The sequence below is a fragment of the Temnothorax nylanderi genome, unplaced genomic scaffold (genome assembly GCF_030848795.1).
Source record: "Temnothorax nylanderi isolate EJ_2023f unplaced genomic scaffold, tnyl_v1.0 TNYL_tig0015_pilon, whole genome shotgun sequence".
Classification (NCBI taxonomy): Eukaryota; Metazoa; Arthropoda; class Insecta; order Hymenoptera; family Formicidae; genus Temnothorax; species Temnothorax nylanderi.
This window is the reverse complement of record NW_027249077.1, coordinates 1,245,760-1,252,572: the sequence shown is the minus strand read 5'-3', so window position 1 is coordinate 1,252,572 and position 6,813 is coordinate 1,245,760. Positions and strand designations below refer to the sequence as shown.

General features: G+C 37.4%; 1 long non-coding RNA gene across 2 annotated transcripts; it reads left to right on the top strand.

Moving 5' to 3' along the window:
- Positions 1–994: 994 nt before the first annotated feature.
- On the top strand, positions 995–2,066 carry LOC139768296 (uncharacterized). 2 transcript variants are annotated; one of them, XR_011717326.1, is made up of 3 exons: positions 995–1,124; positions 1,212–1,332; positions 1,404–2,066. It is a non-coding gene; the product is annotated as an uncharacterized lncRNA (long non-coding RNA). The 2 variants fall into 2 exon arrangements; XR_011717325.1 differs by having other exon boundaries at positions 1,212–2,066.
- Positions 2,067–6,813: the final 4,747 nt, after the last annotated feature.

The following is a 6,813-nucleotide window of genomic DNA, read 5'->3' as shown; positions in this document are numbered from 1 at the left end:
TGATGGCCATGTATCTCATCTGACCTTATCTTTGGCACAGTTTTGTAAAGCTAACCAGATTGAACTCATAGCTTTGTATCCCAATGCAACACACATTTTACAGCCGTTGGATGTAGCTGTGTTTCATCCGTTAAAATCTAAATGGAAGAAAACAGTCGATGAATGGAGGATTGAAAATGGTTCACAAAAACTAAAAAGAGAACATTTTGCTCCTGTTTTGAAAAGAACTTTGGATGCAATGCCAAATTTACCAAACATCATTCAAAATGGTTTTAGAACTTGTGGTCTTTTACCATTTTCTTCTGAGGCTGTGGACTTTAATGTTTTAAATAAAAAAAAGAAAAAAAATGGAGAGTCAACAGAACATGTGAGTCAAGAGTTATCAGCTATGAGCACAGAAGAAGAGGATGCTAAAAACCATCTTAAGTACATGGAACAACGGTTAAACCCTGACACTCTTAAAGATTTTGAACAAGCATTATCTAGTGGAAGTTTCAAGATTAGTAACAGTACTGATGAAGGACTTTTCCGATATTGGCTGGATACAAAGCGTCTTTCTGGTGCAACTATAGACAATTAAATTAAATATTTATTTTAACATTGTAATAACCTACTAATATTTTATTTAGGAGAGAATGTGAGAGTAAGTAGTGTGTCTACGAATGAGGACTCCGGTCAGGACACAAATGATGTACTGATTGATTTAGACTCGGTAGCTGACATATCTCAAATATTAGAATCTAGTAATCTAGAAATAGTTATAATACCTGAAGAAGATGGAAGTGATTTCATATTAGACGCAAAATGTTTAGATGTAGTCGAAGCTCGCATCGAGTCTCCAAAGCTTTCTCACTTAAATAATTATACAGAATCTATTGATGCTAATAATCTATTGTCTAAAGGTTTGTAAACTATTTAACTATTATTATGTAAAATAAGTTACCAAACTTAATTTCTTATTATTTTATTTGTTACAGATGATGAGATTAAAAATGAAAAAGCAATGGAAAGGAATAATGTTACAAGTAGGAAAACTGAAGAAGCTCCAAAGCTATGTAAGGAGGACGAGCTTTCTATTGAACAGCCTTTCGATATTCTTGACAATCTTGATCAATCCTTGCAAGGTTTGTACAATAGTATTAAATACAATATTTTGAAACTTGAAATCTAAATTAACACAAGTAACTTAATTATTTTTATATTTGTTGTAGATGATCAGAATTCGAGTGTAATTGAAAGCGGTGTAATAACTGACGGTGTAGAAATGACTGAAATTGTCACGAAAAGTCATATGCCTGAAGGGCTGCAACCAGATGTCTGATGAACTTCAAAGTTTGTATACAATTCTAAGATTTTGTATTATATCAGTATTATAATTTTTTATAACAAGTTTCTTCTTACAGATGTTCATACTAAAACCAACGAAAATGGAGCAATGGAGAACATTTCATCACCATTTAAAAAATGTATGGTTTGGCCTGCAGATATTAAAAATATGAAAAATAAGAAAAAGCCGGCTAGAAAAGTCTCCACCGTCTTGACTTCCGAAGAGTGGCAAAAGCAACAATTACAAATACAAGAAGAAAAGTTAAGAAAGCAAAAAGAGATCGAAGAACGAAAAAAGCTTAGAGAAGAAGCGAAAAAAAGAAAGGCCGAAGAAAAGCAAATCAAAAAGGCTGCACTTGAAGGGAAAAAGAAGCTGGATCAAGAGATTAAAAGATTGATGGCGCAAAAAAAAAAGATTAGAATCAAACAAGAAAAAGTTGATTAAACATTACACATTTTTAAAAAATACTTTGAATGTATTGCCAAAGATTCTGTGCAACATCTGTTTTTTTTTAGTTTTAAATTCATTGAATAAGTTAAAATAATAAATTAAAGTAATAAGTTAAAATAAAAAATTATAATAATATATTATATTGTTCTTAGATTTAAAACTAAAAAAACGTTTACTTATAACTACGAAATTATAAAACTGTTTACTTATAATTTACTAAGTTTATAGAAAATTGAATTATTTGTTCGAAATTATAATACATAAAAAATTGTTTATCAGACAAAATAAACATTTTTGGTGTTTATTTTATTACCTCTTAAGTGTTTGCGTTCGACAAAATAAAATTTTATTTATTAAAATTATTTTTAATACACTATAAAAGTTATGGTCAGTTACTAGGACCTCAAAAATTAGACACTGGGACACCCATTTTTGACCGGCCATGTACTGGGTCATCGGGTCTATTATTATTTCTGTTTATAATTAATTTACTAACGCACGAAATATTGTTTTTTTGTACTTGTTTGATAGAAAACAGTATAATCTTTCGATATGCAGAAGTTTTCTTATTATAAAATTGATTTTGTGCATTACATTTTAAAAAGAATTTCTTGGTATGCTTAAATGGCCAGGTATTGGTACTTTTACCTTATGTAACGTAAAAATGTAATCGTCTCCATGTCGACCTCTTTGCAGAGTGATGTGACACCTGACGTTATCGAGCCAACTTAAAATACAGAATAACATACACAGTTTCGAATTTCGCTTTGTGTCATTTTACGACGTTATCTTTCAGTTTGCAAAATCTGACGATCTCCTTTTAGTAATAGCGTTCCTTTCGCGGCGCGATTTTTGTGGGGTTCTGTACCGTTGGTATAACGTTTAGGATAGCGTAGTTGGAGTATGGGACGAGAAAAGGGCGTCATGTGGTGGCAAGTAAGGAGCAGAGACAGAGGGGCCGGTGACGCGGAGGGCAGGGTGCCAGGCGGGGGAAACTCACGAAAAAAAGTGAATGGTTGATGCACAGATGCGACGGATGTGACGATGTTCCCGGCTCGGATGGACTCGAACGGGCGGTATCGTGTATACGTGTCTACATATACACCGGATACACGTGAAACCTAACACGTATACACGGAAACGCGTCTGCGGGGCAATGGAGAGACGTAGAAGTTAAAAACGGGCCTGATTGGCGGCGGGAAAACTTTCCGTAGCACCGGATAACCTCGCCGCATAGAGGGATAGGTCCAGGCGCATAGTGGCTTCGACCCTGAACTTATATCTTATATCACGCCGCTATTTCAGCATACAAATGTGGAACTTCGGCCGAAGCGCATAGCCGGCGGGAACTAGCGCTGTACCTCAAGCAAATCTGTCTGCCGCGAGAGAGAGAGAGAGAGAGAGAGAGAGAGAGAGAGAGAGAGAGAGAGACGCGCTTCAAAGCGCGAGACGTGGTTTCAGATGTATTCGCCGATTTTCCGCCGTTCCGCATCCTCATTTTGATCAGCATACTGTCAAAGGACGACCGCGACCTTAGCGATATATTTCTCGTGTCGCGCATCTCTGGGCAGCGCGATCGCATTTCCACGATCTACTTTTACTTCACCTCGGAGTTATTATCGCTAGCGTACAGTATCTAACGAAAAGTTACCGTTGGCCGGCGCGAACCGCGACGCAGACTGAATATTTCAACCTGCGATGTTCAATTATGATGTCATATTAATACAGTAATTAAACCATATGTACACGCGCGATACGATGGCCCGTGGAAAAAGCGTCGTATTAATTAACCTGCATGTCTCTCGCGCAAACGTCCGCTGATGGACTTGGCTCCACTCGTAATTCGTTCCGTGCGACGTTTAATTAATAATCATAGAAAGCGGAGAAAGGACTCGTTAGAGTCTTTTGGAAGAGAAGCACGAAAAAGTATCGCCACGTGATAAGATGATTAATCGTCGGGCTATCTCGAGTCACGTGAAAAATGTTCCTAATCCCAGCAAACGTTATCGACAACGTGAAACTTAATTACCCAAACGATAACGTCACTGAGATATCATAAAGACGTATACGCTAAAGAACGTAACGGCATTATGATATATAGTTCAGGGATTAGTATCAACAAAATGTATGTACGTTTTTTTTATAATAGATTTTATTTTGATTTATATTAAAATTTTTTAACAATTTTTATACAATAATAACATTTTTACAATATCTTATGTTTGAAAAAGTTAAATATAACAGGAATTGTCGTGATAAAATGTAAACGATCACCGCGACATTTCATGCATAAAAAGTCACCACAAAACGTTCAGGAAATATAAAATTTAATAACACGATTGCGAATTAAATAATGCAGATATTTTATCGTATGATCTACATCTACATAACAGTTGTTTCACAAATTCATATAAATAATGTGCTGCATACGAAGGTTTTTTTTTTCTCTTTCAGAGAAAAACAGAGACGGAAATTAATACGTGACTAAAAAGTGTTTAAGAATGAAGAGCTTAAAGAGTTTCAGAATACTTTCGGTCTTTCGGTGCCATGTAAAAAACTTTTCTTTCTTTTCCCACGCGTTTCCCAGATGTTTCCTGTAATGCTAATCTTTATGGGAATTATTACAAATAATTAGCATTTAGATAAAGACATCAAAGGAAAAAGCGATGACTTTATATGCGGTTGTCATCGTATCTTTCCCTTTTTTTACCTGCTCAACTGACCAGGGCCTTGCGGAGGACCGGCATCTCCAGCATCAAAATTCTAGCGCCGGTCGTATAGATCTTACTGCCTATCCGGTAATGTCACCGGACTCTCACCGACGGGCAAACGGGCGAACAGACAGCATGAGCCCCTAAGATTTCGGTAATCCAACACCGTAGCAGCTGTATTCTAGCTAGAACAAAGCCTTTCGGGAGAGACAGCGCGTCGTAAAATAGCTTTAAGATCAATAGACGCAAGAAAGGTAAAATCTCTAATAAATAGTTATAGTATTGGAGCTTTAATTAAACTTCGAATAATATATCAAGTTGTTTTAAATTTTGCGAAAGATGTTATTGTTTTTAACAATAGAAATTTTGAAATGATCCGTTTTTACGCGCTGAGAGAAATTTTTTGCTGTATTAGCAAATCATTTGTCACTATAGTGACAACAAACACTTGGTTTGCCGCGAGAGCTAATTAATTTAGCAATAGTAGCAAACCTTTTGTTGCAATAGCAAAAAGTTTGCTCTCGCAGCAAATCAAATTTTGTTGTCACTTAAATTTCTCTCAGTGCGAGAAGTTTCTCTTCTTTATCAATATTTTTTGTCGAAAATGCTTTTATTTCTTAGATAAAGAAAAACGGTCGAATGCATAATGCTATAATGTGATTAAATAACCAATTCTTTTTAAAAATTAATTTTATTTTTAGAGTGTTCTGCAAACGCCAATTTTTTTCTTTCTTTAGTCTAGATCTTTTTTTTGTAATTTGATATATCCATTTTTTACTAAGAAAGTGACAGCCTCATTTACATTTCACACGACGTTCAACACGACAACGTGAGATATAGTAAGACCTGATTTCGCTTAACCCTTTCAAGACGGTATTTATCTAGAACAGTGGAAACTTTTTTGTGTTTTTAGTTCTCTTATAAATTAACATTCACTTTTATACTAAAAAATATGGAAAAATGAAGAGGATAGTTGGTGGTACTTATATGCACCGCATTAATATTTTTTCGTGGTACTGATATGAACCATTAGATTTATGCAAAAATAGAAATTAAAAAGTTTTTGATTTCTTTTTGTTTTAAACTTTAGTCCTGAATTTAAATTTGATGATACATATATGTGTACCTGGAGTCTCGGCAAGATTAAGCGTACATCTGAAGAGAGATATAAAATATGTAGTCAGAAGTTCGATCTAATGCATTTGAAAAGCTGTGGCAATTATATTGTTAAATATCGCCGCGTCGCGAATTAAAATCCAAAGGTATGGTAAATCCGGAGACCGTAGAGGATTGAATCGTTAAAGGGATGCCGAAATCATGCTTTGGCCGTTAATACGCCTGGCGCATTATCGTTACCGCGCGTTGTGTTCTATGCGCGGTACGACAAGGTGTAAGGGCATGTCGAATGTTGCGACCGAAATTAACACTCCACGTAGGAGAACACGCACTCACGAACATTTGCCATAGACACCGATTAGCACTACTCGTGTGCATTCCGCGCAGAGTACACGTGTCCAGCTTTGAACGTCATTTCCATTCAATCGAGATCCCATTTCCCATCGGCTCGGCCCCGCCACGCCGGCGCCGCGTCGCTCGTACGGGTTGCCGTTTGCCGCGCTCGCGTCTATCGAGGCTTCGAAACGAATCTCCGTACGCGACGATGAACCTGATGAAACTATCGCGGACTGGCGCGAAGGATGTCAAATCGTACGGTTTTGACTCTAACTGTGACACCGTGTATGATATATCGATGTCAAGCGATGTTACAATCGTGCGCCAAGCGACGCGTGCCGTTTCGAATGACTTTCTTCTTTTTAATCGTACGTGATATTTTTACGCGCGCGATACAAACTGTCCATGTGTCATTTGGCTTCGATGGCGCGATAACGATCCTTCTGACTGAAGGCATATTATTTAGCGAAATTATGTTCCGCTGAGAGTGTAGATCAACGAATTAACGGATATCCGCGTAATATCGCGACGAAACCCGTAAAGTTCGGCCGGTCTACATTTCCGCGCGTGTACAAAACCCCCTATACTATGTAAACCGGACAGTTCGGACTCGTCAAAAACAATTTCCGTTCCAACTCCGTGCGAAAGTTCCCATTCCGGCTCGCATGTGCGTGACGCGTCCGAAATTCCCGCAAGTTCGACGTTTTATGTTAGTCGGACGAAAATCCCATTGGTGCGCCACGATCAATACCACAGGTGGAGGTACGGGCGTCTAGACAGGGTGCAAGGATCGAGTTTTCGCGGTGACTGTGCAACCCCACGCTTGACACCGTGAGTCAAAGGTCTTTCTCAGCGAATTTATTAGAGGCTCTC